This window comes from Anopheles ziemanni, chromosome 2 (genome assembly GCF_943734765.1).
Source record: "Anopheles ziemanni chromosome 2, idAnoZiCoDA_A2_x.2, whole genome shotgun sequence".
Lineage (NCBI taxonomy): Eukaryota > Metazoa > Arthropoda > Insecta > Diptera > Culicidae > Anopheles > Anopheles ziemanni.
The window spans coordinates 74,670,403-74,684,516 of record NC_080705.1 but is presented as its reverse complement, the minus strand read 5'-3'; positions in this window follow the sequence as shown (position 1 = coordinate 74,684,516).

Genomic DNA, 14,114 nt, shown 5'->3' with positions numbered 1-14,114 from the left:
ACCTTAACACACGAAAGCCACTTGTACGGAGAAGCGTTTTTTGTGTAGCTCAGCTGATCGGAAATCCCGAGCTTTGGTTCCTTTGCGATCGACTAGTAAAGCATAAGCAACTTCGAAAAAGGCTACCATTTTTGGGACGTTGGGCCTTATCCTTGTTGAAAGTGCTCTGAATAACTCGGCTCGTCGGGGATCGCTTTTAAATACTCGACCAGTCGTTTCGTTTTCTAACAGAAGTATGCCGGGGTGGCTTTCCTTTCCACATTTGTTTCATTTTTGCTCGCTTTATTTTTCTTCGACAACGGATGTGCGTCATACCGTGACCATACGGTAGAGTACGTGCAAGAATTCGAATTGTTTGTCCGAGATGTCAAAGACACACACACGCATCCACCAACACACTCCACGCGGTTTTTGATCGAAGGGACCCGTTTTCGATTGGAAGCAAATCGATCGATAGCCTTACTCGTTGGACGCCTCCGTCCGCGGGGGGAGGAGGGTGTCCGATGTAGGCCAATTGGATGCATTTTCAGGCACGCTTCAACGACCCACGTTAGGCCACCTCACACCCCCTTCACCCCGCGGTGTAATCCATCTGGGATTAACAATCGATATTGTTAATCATTGTTTGTTTTCCAAATCCGTCCACCTGCAAGTGGGTCGTTTGACTTCAATTTTGGGCCTTGGATCCCGGGCGGGATTTATGGCGAATCGTCTGTCAAAATGCAAATATGTATCACGATCAATAGTAATTCGTTTACGGTCACCCCCGTCCGAAGCCAAATAAGTGGCAAACGAACGGTAGGGGAAGGTGGGGCAATACGAACCAGAAAGAAATATTCGTAACCCATTTAAGAAAAACGAATAAAAAGCATCTACTGTAAAGTAGATAGTAGAGTAAAAGTAGAGTACAGTAAAAAAAGCGCATTGAGCATTAATGTTGAAGAATCAACCATACGATACTTCTCATTGCGGTCTTAGAAAGCTACAAATTGTGTACTAAACCCGTTTGGTGTTCCTAGTTGTAAGTTTGATGTCTCAACATGACAAGCTTTTTAGTAGACTTGCTTCGTTAGATGATCCAGGAACACTACTGGATTTGCCGATGAGTGAGTAAAAGGCTGTAAGACTCAAACATAGCAAATAGTAGTTTGACAAAAAGTTTTAGCTCGATTCATCTTGAAATTGGGACTTTTATCACTGTGGCACTTTGACGTTTTATAATTTTTAAATGAGTTCTGTTTTCCATGATCAATATTTGCATATAATTGAAAATATTTAAACGGATACATAATGAACGTGTGTTTTAATGAAAGAATTACGTTTATTTTTCAATGACGTATGAAAAATGCGAAGAAATGATAGTTTTCAATTGTCATTAGTTTTAATTTCTGAACTCATGTAATTAAGTTTCTTAGCATTTGCAATCCGAGTCTTCATAGGAGCGTCCCTTTTTCGTTTTTTCAATCCAAAGCAAGGATCAAAGGGTGTCCCCGAAAGTATAAGCACGATTTAAAAACTAGGTAAAAAATAAAACCTGTGCCAGAAACTGAAGTTTTGTTTCATAAACTGTGTTTGGGTTCTGTTCTCGACTATTTGTGGAAAAACAAAATTTAAAAAATATAATCGTTTGTTAATGACCGCACTTTTGATCTGTCGCCTCCGATATGGCTCAGCACAGACTTGTCGAGAACGGTTTTCGACACTTTTGAACGGTTTTACAGTTTTTTTGAAAAATGTTGATGTTTTCCGTAGCTTTAACATGTTTTCTCAAGTGTGCCTTCGTTAGCGCCCAAAATATCTCAATTGGTCTGGTCTTGGCCGACTCATAGTCGAGCTGATGAATGAGGATTGGCCGCACAGCAGCTTGTCGTACAGCTTTCGGGCCCGATATTTAACGCATGCGACCTGATTTGCCCTCCCTTTCGATTTCTTTTGGATTTTATACGATTTTAAATTCAATCTTGCCTTTGCACATTGGACGTTACTTTTTGAGGTACCCATTTGTTGAGCTACTAGTACATCGCGAATGGAACTTTACTATTTTTGCTTGAATGCTTTTGCTCTTTCCCGGTTCAACTGTTGGTCGATAGGACCAGGTTTTTGACCACTTTTCGGCGTATCCTCGAAACTGGACACCTCCCGAAACTTTTGGATGGCGATTCGTACGGCTCCGATACTCACACCTACCGATTTTGCTAATTGCCTTAGCGAAATGTTAGGAGTCGAGCACCATTTGTGCAGAACGCTTTTGCGCTTTTTGACGGAAATGCCTCGCATTTTAACAGAAACGGTTGAAAAAATAGTTTCGATGCACTATCTAGTAGGTTTGAATGTAAACAATCAAACACCCAAAGAATCAACTATTTGGCGTCATCCGTTTTCCAGAGACGTAATTTAGAAATCGTGGTTATATTTTCGGGGACACCCTTTATTATTATGAACTGTTTCCAATTATTTCCTTTTGCCCAAAAGCCTTTTCTTTATTATAAATTTAGACCTGCAGCATTCTCGTTACTTTGAATTCACAATCCAGTTAAAAATAGGTAGATGATGTTTTGCCTCCCACGTGCACCAGTTTCCCGTACTCGCTCAAAGTGGAATATCAATTAAATCCCAAACCCATTTGGTGCTTCGACCATACATTTTCAGTACATCCGTTTGTAGCATTATAGAAATTTCACCCATAAGCAAAATTTAAATGGAACTGTCAGATTCTCCATTTTCAAACGCTGCCAATGTTCGACGCCCGGACGTCCGTCCTTGATGAACCGTCGGTTTGAAGCATTTCGGTTAATTTATTCCGGTTTCCGAACCCGCACACTTCCTGCCTTTCCCGTGGCGTAAAGCGCTGAGTGTGCTGGTTCTTTGCCTTCCTGGTGCAGGACTCCCAGTTATAGACATACCGCAACAAGATGCTACATCGTGTGATTCCTAGAGAGTCAAACACTCTGGCATGTGTGTGTGTGTTTGTTTTATCTTCTTCTCCAGATTCCCTCACATCCGGATGTTTCGCCTAACATCGGTGTGCTGGTGTATGTGCATTTTCAGCATGCTTAGTATTAGGAGATCACCCTCCTCCCCTCCCATACGACTCCCAGACGCCGAAAGTCACCCAAAGCCGTAGCTGGCAAGACGGCGTGGAGTTTTCAACCGGACCCAACGGGAGGTACGGTGCTGCACGGGCGGCAAAATCCTTCACCGCTTCTGCTGCCTGCCGGTACGGGATATACGCACCAGCACCCGGGGTGCAACATCTGTGGCGCACATGCAACTCCGGCAACTCCGGATTTTCGATTCGGCGATCCGTGACGGACGTGGCAGGCAATAGGTTGTGCCCGCGTAAGACATGCCGTAGACAAGCGGCGACAACGCGACAACCAGTCAGCGGAGTCGTCGCGTAAGGCCGGCCTACGCCGCTTTGCTTCCCCTGGACCCTTCTCCCAGTTCCTCCCCAACCAGCACACTCCCTTCATCAAAGTGTTTCTCCGCCGTTTCGAGTTTATGTTTTTATGCGTGTGTTCCTTTTTTTTCCTCTCTTATTTGGTTCACTCTTTTATGTTCTTCCCCTTCCTCGCCCTTGCTGCCCCGGGGTGAGTTCTATTTTTTGACTCTCGCCAACCATATCTGGCCTAATCAGTTGTGGCGCAGATCGCGCACGGAGAATATGCCGTGCTTCGTTTCTTGCCACTCCGGGTCGGTGTAGCAGGAAACACTTCTTGCTTCTGCGTGCAAACTACATCCGGCATGGAGAGTGAAAATCGGGAACTAATAAATGAAATTCCAACGTCTTCTAAAACCCTGTTCAACAAACTTTCCACAAAATATGTAGGTACAATCTTACACGTTTGCTTAAATAAATTCTTAAAATGTGTGTTTAGTTGGGATTAACCTTTTCAAAGCGTTGGAATATATCTACAAAATGTCGATATATCAAATTAATTAACTCGAATAGTTCAGTAACATATCTTATGTACACTTTTTTGTTGGTGCGAAGTTAAGAATGTTTCGATAGTTTCTTAAAGTTCATAGTTTTAGTTTAAATTTTTTACTTAAATTTCAGGTCACTTTGTCTAGGTCAACCTATTAAAACATAATCACATTGAAGCACATTTATTGCACACATACGTTCCAATATATTAGACGAAGATTAGCCCCTGTTAAAAAAAACAGAATATCGAAAAGTTTAACTAACAGGTTTGGCAGTAATATACAGTCCTAAACACTAGTCTTCCTATGTTACAGCGATTTAGCTTCAACGTATAGCAGCTACGAGTTTGATAATCGATGAAAGACGATCTCAATATCCATTTTGTGCTCAGGATAGCACTGATTAAATCGAGTACAATTAATACTAGATATTTAAACATTTTTACGTAACAGAAAAGCATTGATTTTACTTTTGACGAGTCTTGAGCATTGGTTTTTATGTGTGCGAGCCTTGAGTCACTACAAACACTTTTGAAATTCAATGTTTTGCTGCTGCAGTACCTCTGTCTCTTGTTTTAAGCAATAATGCCACCATTTTGGATTAAAAACGTATGTTTAATAAGAATAAATAACACAACACCAATAAAAAACATGAAAGCTTCAAGAGGCAAGTTAAACAAATTAGAAACTTAGATAATCTGAACAAAATTATTGTTCTCTCAATTCTGCGTTACGCAGGTTAAGATAAAATTATTTTCAAATTTACTGACTATACACTCCTGCTACCAAGATACGCATGTTAAACCAAGAAAACTACCAGAAATAAACACGAGTGATTGAAATGAATGAAAAAACATCGGCGGGTGTGTTAATTTCATTCGTGCAAAACCATTAGTACCGACCAAATGGATGCACCGCGTTCGACAGCGTTACGTCTCCAGCAACGGATCGGACGCATCAGCAGAAACGGGTTTGACGCCGAACGGAAATGCGCGCGCGCACATCCGCTCGTCCTGGCCTTCTGCTGGAGGCCGGGACTGGCCCCGAGCACCCCATCCGGCACGCAAGAAGCGCAAGATTAATGTCCAGATTTATCTCTCTCGCAGGTCAAACCGGAGTACCGTCCGAGTGTGAGTTTGAAGTAAAAGGAGGCAAAAACAAAAAAAGCAAAAAGAACACGGACTCCGGCCACTCGCCGCGCCGCTGCATCCGGTGTTCGATCTTTAATTGCGTACCAATGGGGCGAGCGGGGAGGAAGAGTGCCCGTGTCCGTGGACGGTCAGTGGACGGCTAGCCACGAAATGACAGGTAGCAATTCTGGACATCCTTCTTCGTGCACTCGCCGTCGTCCCTTCCGTTGGGCCGATCCTGGGCGTCGATCTGAAGAATTAGTTTGTCTTCGCCGCACATAAATCATTCCCTATGGGTAGCCCTCTTTTCCTGCTCCGTGGCGTTGGCTCTGGCTTCATTCATCTGCAGCAGACAAGGGAGGTGAAGGAAGTAAGAAACGTAGGATCAGTTTCATTCAGACTTTGGTACAAAATTCACCTGCGTCTCTTTTTTCGTAAAGTTCTACGCCGAAATGTTGTTTTTCCAAGGTGAACCAGCGAAAAGTGAAGAACAGACAGTATTAGACATTTTTTTTCCCAAAGCCCCAATGTTAACAATTCCATTAAATTTTAGAAAAAATCATTCCCTCGGAACTTATTACACATTTTCTGTAAAAATGAGTTATACTTTTTTGGGGAAGGGTATGACATGACTTCATGGCATTAGACCTAGAAAAAAGTTCTCAAAGTTATTGGCGAGTTTTGGACTATTCTAACATTTAACTTATGCCATAATGGCTCGAACTCTGGGCCTACAACACTTGCGATATTATAGGTTTTACTTCATACCTATATAGTTATCAGAGATTAGTTTGTTTATAAACAAAATGAATACCTTATTTGGCTTGGTATTCCCCAAGTTTGAAAGGGATTTATTTCGATAATTTAACAAACAATTATGTAGGACGCCTTGTGAGTACCTTGAAAATTTTGACTCGATTATGGATTGATTCTGCGAAAAGTGTTGCCCAGCTAAAAGACAGAACCTGCATCGCGCTGATCCAACTCTGATGCATGCGACTTTCGGCTTTGACTCTCGATTCCACGAATTCGTCCACATCACAAGCGCACTCATTCCACATCACCACCGGACACCAGGGCCCAAATCTGGACCAGATCTGATGATCGATATCGCTCCCCGGCTCAGAGTGTGAGTAAAAATGTTGTGTTCGGTGTTGTGCCGGATCCCGGTAGCAACGACTGAACCAGGTCGGAAGCGAACACGACTTTCTGCCAACGAGGCCGGCCGGACAATTTTCCAATTTAACATCATTCATTACATCGCTAACGCGGACAAGCACGGCAGGAGACCGACATCGGCGAGTCCCTCCCCGGTCCGGTCGCCGGTTTGGCCCGATCGTCAAAGTGACTGGTGCGACCGCGATCTTGCTTCAAATCTCTCACCCTTTAGCCCAGCTGTCGGTGCAAACGGCCACGGAGATTGATAGGTGCAACCAACCCGACGCACCACCGACGGGGTCGAAGAAATGTCGAGGAGTCGTGGGTAGGAAATATAGCATCACATTTCATTTTCTGGGTTTGCTGCGATTCTGCTAAGACATGCAAGTTTTGAAAAATATTTCATTGAATTAAAAATGTGTATTAGGATGTTTTAAATATACATAGTGTTTACATTATGATCTCATTTGAAACCTTCAGAATCAAGGGACGCAAAAGTCCGTAAAAAAACCATAGGTTTTCGTAATCAGCTATCGATCGGTGGAAACTTTGTGGTGAAAATGACAATGCACTAATAATGCGGGTGATAGTGGTACCAAGAAGAACAATCAGTGGATCAGGACGATGGTCTGCATTTCATTTTGCCAATAATTTTTATGATGTTTCTCCAATGGAATCGTCCGCTGGTCCGCAAACCTTGCTAAGAAACTACAGGTAGCTGCGAAGGGCAGAAGGGAGCGCGTGTCGGTACGGGTCGGATGGTGTTGGAAGACGACGACGTTTGCTTTCTTTTCCTCGTACCCGATCGAACGCACTCTATAATAACACGCTGGCATGCCTTCTTTTCTGTTCTACTTCTGCTGATGGTCGCGTTTCCGCTCCGACCTTTCCCTCACTGTCTTTCGTTCGTTCCGGCCGCATCCCGCGCCTTCCCGCACTCGCTTCCGCGCCCAAGCAAACACGGCAGCCGGCCAACATCCGCACAGTCCCGTCGTGCCCTTCCGCCAAACCCTTCGGCACTCGCGGTCTGTGTGGGTTTTCTCCAACCATCTTGCCAATACGTCGCAGGCAGCGTCCGATCGAGGTGTGGTGTTTATTTGTCTTTCTTGCCCTTTTCTTCCCTTATTATTTCTGCTTCGTTTAGAAGGGCTAGCGCGATCGGCGAGCGTAAAAAAAACACAACACCGATCGAACGCACTCGCTTCTACTGGTTGTATAACGAACAAGAAAGACGATTGAAGGAAGCAGATTGTCTTTTCTTCGTTTTTTAGTTAATAACCTTTTTCTACCTGAACTAGTGTTTTACTACTCAGCGTGCAGCTGACGGGAGGAGCAGAAGGATCCGTAAGCGAAATACGGTAGGGTCGTAAGCGAAGGGACGTACGGCTCTGGAGCGTCGCGGACGCGCGGGTTCCGTCTTTTTTTTTTCGCTCCATTCATCCGCTCCGAGTGGTTTTCATTCATAAAAACGGTCTCTCTTGCCGTCTCACCCTTCCCAATGAGCGCCAGCGTTGAACTCACTTGCGTGGGAAAGAGAGCGTAGAACGCTGAAAAGATTATTAGTACGTGGAAGGGCAAAAGAACCAGAAGGTAGGAGAGGGGTGCGGAAGCAAGCAAATGTGCGCACGCGCGTCTATATCTCTCATTCATCTCTCGCACCAAACCGAACACGAGAGAACGAATCTCTCAGCAACCCAACTGGCCGCCATGATGGTATCATGTACTACCCCACCGACATCCCTGCACCGTCTTCCGGCACCCCGCAAACCGACAATCATCTCAGCTACGGCGCTTTTTGCTGGTGGTGCCTTTTTTATTCAATGAAAATTTTCATTCTCATTTTCACTCACTCTCATCCGCTCTCTGCAATGCGCACAATATTTCTCTTCCACAAACGAGTAAAAGAGAAGAAAAAGTCTAAAAGTAACGCGTCACGAAAGCGGCAAGAGAAGGATCGCGCTCGTTCTGGGAGAGTGGGCGATCTTATGGGTTCGTTTCTTGAATGGAATAAGGGTTGAGAGATTGAGTGCCGCGTAATTTCTCTCATTGATTCAATGTAATTTTTCCACTAGAGGTGGGCACACCTCTCTAACCACAGCTGGGTGGGTTCTCACTGCAGAGCGGACCTAGGAAAAAAAACCTGTACGCACGCATGGAACTCCATTCTGGTACGCTTTTGTGGGCGAGTCGGTTACACCTCGACGAACGAAATGCCTTCACCCAGATTTTCCATTCAGGTTTAGATTAACTATTTCAAAAATGAATCCAACTGTTTAGAAGATAACTACCAAAAAAAGCAGAATGAATGAAATGAGTAGCATTGTCTTTCCATTTTCATTTGTTGGGATTTAAATGCATGAAAACGTGCCTCTATACTTATTGGAGAGCACTCTTCGCACTAGGCGCATGTGATCGTACTGCTCTAACCACCTTCGGTTCGCCACATTCTATCGCTTTCGTTCGAAGCGTCGATCGAAAAGAAAGAGAATGAGCGAGAGGGCTGCCCACACACTCACACAGTCATACAATGCTTGAATCCACGAGATTGAGTGCTACAAGTTTCGCTTGGTATCGAGAGGAATGCTAGAGGCTGCGCGATCGTATACGCCATCTCTCCCACATGCCGGGTGTTTTACAAAAGGGTGAGCGAGAAGACGTAAAACGGAGCGACAATCGCGTTATATATGGAAGGTAGAAATAAAATTAAAGTGTCCCTCGTCGGCGATCACTTATCGCACGAGGGAAATTCCTTTGTAGCGCATAGTAAAATTTAAAAACTTTTTATTATGATGAAATTATTTTTCTCCTGAATGTATAGTATAGGTTAACACAAAAAAGAGGCCACTTGGAGGTAACCAGAATAACTTAAAAACCAAATCAAACAATAGCTCCCACATTCACTTAAGCATTCGCCAGTAGGTGGGAAAACCAAACTAAAAAAATCAGAACCGTGAAGGTAGGTTAAAGAATGCCCCACCATTTCGTGGTAGGTTCGAATGGGGAGCAAGAAGTTGAGATGAAGTTCGTAATGTATACACGAGAACGTGATGCTGAAACGCGCCACCGGGAGGGAGAGTGAGCAATAGTCAGAGAAAGGAACTTGAGAGTGGTTGAAAATGGCTTGAATGAAAATTATCGTGAGCTCCACAAGCACACACACACACACACACACGTCCGTGGAGCACGAACGCTTCCGTTGAATAAAATGTGAGCCCGCCGCAAGTCCACGCGGACCACGTTGCTCCCCGGCGGTAATGAACGACGGTCGTCGCGGAACGGAACGTAGGTTCAACCCACGAAACCCATTTTCATTCACCACCAACACGGCACGATGCAGCAGGCGTGCGCATTTATTCACGAGAGAGCGTGCGATTTGGGAGCAAAAACATGAAAAATGCCCTACGATAGTGAAATAAAAAATCATCCAAACGAACGTGCCTTCACCTTGCATGACTTCAAGCGGGAGTGTGTGCAAAAATCCCACTAGCATTACGATCACCATGAAGGCGAGCTCCAGAAGCTGAAGAAAATTACAATTTGAGTGCAATCTTGCTAGCTGCTAATTCAATTCCCCGTACAATCGATTGCTTTCATTCCTGCAGAACGTTGCGCACCATCTGCTTGTAAGCTTAGCAATTGGGTAGGAGCTCTGCTTGTTTCGTATGCTCGTGGGCGAGAAGGGCGTGAGGTGCGTTAGATGAGGCACAAAAGTGCGGGGACACATTCATATGCACAACCCGTTTCGCATTCCACCTCTTCGCTGTGTAGTAACGGAGGGTACCTGGCTCGAGAAGGGGAAGGAATTAGAGGACAAGCGAACGGAGTTGTTGATACGTGGGCTGAGGAGGGACGTAGGATGTCGGGGCGGGTGTGGCGGACAAACCCCGCGCGTATCATGTCGCGCTTTCGAGGCTCCGCATGCTGGTATTGAATGGATGCGGCGCACGATCGTGTGCAGTGCGATCTCGTCCTGCCGCACCCCGCATAACCAACAAACTCGTTGAATCCACAGCGTGGAATCACCACCATGTGGTGTGATATTTGTGGAGAACGGTGTTTGAGGTATGGTAGTGTTGGTTTAATTGAGCCTCGTTGGGAACTGCGGCGTGCTGGCCGTAAAGGGAAAGGTACGTAAGCGCAGGAAAAGTGTTGGTAGAGATCCGGTCGCTTACGAATTGATCGTAAGGATGCGGTAGGGTTTGGCGGAACGCACGGTGGCAAGCGCGGCGTCGTACGAACGATACGCCAGCTACCGAATTACGTGCAGCACAGTACTTCACCCGAATGCCAGAGTGAGAAGGCTGTTCACTCGAAGTGGTTCGCTAACTCGTTCCCACCGTCGCATCTAACGCGTTCTCTTGCGTAAATTCCGGAGAGTGAGTTACCGACGTACGAAAAACGCGAGCGCGAAAGAGAGAGGATTGGTGAGAGCCGTGGAACCACTGTGGAACGGAAGTTTTATGCAATAGGAACGGACCCGTTCGAGTTGGGCTGGCTGGGTTCCTGTATTGTTTGTAAACAGGCGTTTTAAACCCAGTTACTCCAACGGGAAAGTTGCTCGCACTTTCCCGAAGTCCATCAACCCTATCAAACTATCCAAAGGACACTGGACATCATCAAAACTTTACTTCGACGACTTTGGCTGGCTTGTGCCGTGCGAGAAAAGGATCATTTGGAGGTCAGGAAGAAAAGGCGAATGAAAAATGTTCCCACCAATACCAACGGCGGTGCGCCACCACTACCAGCACATCCGTTCCTTTGCCCGGAACCACCGCCGGTTCGAAGCTGTTGGGAACTCTCGGCACGGCACCGTGCGCCAGTTCCCGAACGAACGGCAGCGAAACAGCACTCGCGTATCGGTGACCGTACGGCGCGCACACATCGCACAGTACGACGGCTGACGTCGGAAACACACACACGGAGAGGACGGACGGGCGGTGGTCACACAAAACGTTTTGTGACGGCATTCGAGTGTGCAGCAGCAGCGACTAGTTTCGTAGTGCCGCGAAATATCTCCCGGCCTGCAGTAGCAAAACACGGAGAAAAAGGCGAGTGGTAGGAGAAAAAAGAAAAACGAAAATAACACAAATAGCAACCAAGTGTCCCGGAAAAGCGAAGGAAAACAGCCACCAAAAGTGTATTAGGAAAAAGAAGTACGGTGGTGTCTGCACGGGTTTTTTTTAATGCTTAAATCCAAGTAGCCTCGGTTGATCGAATAGACGACAGCAGGGCGCGCGCACACACGTGAGTTGCGAGCGAACGCGTATGTGTGGTAGGAAAGGAAACCGCGACCGAGCCCACATCAGGTCGTGCAGTTTTCCACGCGTCTTGCAAATGAAGCAAAGTTGCACGGTGCAGTTTTGAACCGCGAATTGTGTGTTTACCATCGTCTCCAATCGTGGACGATCAGCAGCAGCAGTGAAGGCAGTGAAGGCAGTGAAATAAAACACAACTACACATACCGACACACATACACACCTCCTATACACCACTGTCGATCACGCGACGGTGGCGACGTCGACAAAACGGTGCGTCGCTTCTTCGCGATTCAAGAGCCAGGCGGCTTTCCCGGAAGTGTTGGAAGAACGCTGAAGAGCGTCGGGCAGGGAGAAAGCGGCGAGTGAGTGGTGGGGTGCGAGGGAAAGCGAGCAGCCAAGGATCGCGCCGGAACCTTCGCGGGACGCGAACTTCTGGGTTCCTAAAAGAAAAATTCCTTCAAACCAGCCGAGTGTCAGTGGAGAGCAAGGGTTTTCCCGAAAATCGCACGGAGATCGTAAGGAAATTGTGTTGTGAAAACGGGAAAATTGTGTCCGACCGGATCGCTGGCCGCTGGATTATTGCGCTGTACCGATGTTTCAATTCCCCACTTCTTCTCCGCGCGTCCATGCCTTCCATTGATGAATGAAAGGATGAGAGTGCAGCATCGGCGGGTTGGGGCGAGGTTTTTCATCGGAAAAAATCCACTCGACGGTGACGAAAATGCCACGAAAAGTGTCCACACTCCGCCCACGACGGTGCGGCCGGTGTTGGGGTGAGGAAAAATGAGGCAATCAGTGTCCCCCGCCCCCTCCTCATACGGTCGGTTCCTGTGGCTCTGTGCGTTTGTTTGTGCCCAGATTGTGCATCCGTGTGTCCTGTGTGTACGTATGTGCGTAGGGCAGGTGTAATTTGTTTGTGAAATTGTCGTTGACCCAAGGCGACATGGAAAATTTCTAATAATTGTGCGCGCTATAAGCAGTGTGTAGCAGTGGAAAATCGTCCAATACTGCGAAAAGCAGAAAAGCTGGGCAGAAAGTGCCCAAGGCTAGCAGAAGTGTGAAAAAGTGTTGAAAAGTTGAAATCAAAGTCGACCCTGGATAGTGTTGCCTGGAGTAACGTAGAGAAAAGAAGTTGCATCAAAAGTTGCGGAGAAGAAAAGCGGTCCGAGCAAGCCAAGATTTCAGTCAATTTTCCGACCGAGTGGTATTTTTGGTTCATTCGCTGAAATCGACGGTAACGAGAAAAGTTCCTTTTTCCACAAAACCCAACACCCAGTGTGGAGCCTTGTTGTTATTTCCCGTGTATTGTATGTGTGCGCTTTGCGGTGTATTGTAGGCGTGGTTGCATGTGTGTCGCCAGCAAAAAAGCGGATCCCCGTGCCCACTAACGTCGCCCGGAAGCAGCAGTGCAGCCGGCGCAGTGTGTTTTCCATTTCTCGCACGTGGAGAGAAATAAAGAAAAGTAAGCAAATAGAAAAGCGAAAGAATTGCTGTGCATCTGCAAAAGTAAAGTTATACAAAGAAAGTCGCTCGAAAAGTGGATGATCAGATTCGTGGCAGTTTGGAAAAGTCACCGGAAAAACCATCCGTTCCCCTTGTGCTTGTGGTCATTGTGCGAGTGTGGGATTATAGTTCAGCAGCAGCAGCAGCAACACGCGTGCAATCAACAGTTTGCTGGTAGCATACGGTTTTGTAGAGAAGGAAACGTCGCCTGGAAAACACAGCAGCAAACCCACGGAGTGACCTCCCAGAGGGAAAAGAGCGGTGCGGCGTCCGTTTTGCGACCTGCGACGGATTTACGGCGCCGAACTTCACCGTCTTTAATTGCTTATTCATTATGTAAGTTCATTCATCAATATATCCATCATTAATGGGAGAGATTTCCCAGGGGCGCGAGGATCGGGTCATTCATACTTTTCCTCCGAACTCAACATACCCCCCACACGCACACACATCTTCTTCCGAATGGTCGAATAAGTGTGTTTCTTTTCTGTAAGCTTATTTTTGGAACGATAAAATGGACGTTTGAAGGCAACGCCCAAAATGGGAAAATAAATCAATTGTATTCGAATTGGTAACTACCTTATGTTTATGTGTTTTTTTATGTTTTTCCATGGCAAATAACCTTTGCATTATTAATTTATAAAAAATCATTTAATGATGCAAACATTATAAATCCTAAGTGACAAGATCAATCCACAACTACCTTTTGGCGAGGCCCTAAAAACAGTCCCATCCTCAGCGCCTAATGAATGAAAGTATCGATCACATTGTACTGATAAGCAATCGAGTGCTGCAAGAAAAGAACGGGCCAAAACCAACCAGAAATAGTGTAGCAACCGTCACGAAGAAATATAACACATCAAAAGCAACAAAAAATAAGGGCCCGATGAGATAGATCGAGCCACATTTTCTGTCACTACCATGTGTCTGGTGCGTATATGTGTGTCTACGGACGCACGTGTTTTCTTATCGCGCAAACAAGCCAACCGAGTGTAAATAGCATTCCGTTTGGGGGTTTTTTTAAAGTAAAAGCATGGCAGCATTACTTTTCCTCTTCCGGCTATGCTTCCTCGACCCGTGAGACGGGGAGGGGTGGAAGGAAGGAGGGAAGGCTTTCGATAGCACACAGGACCGGGAC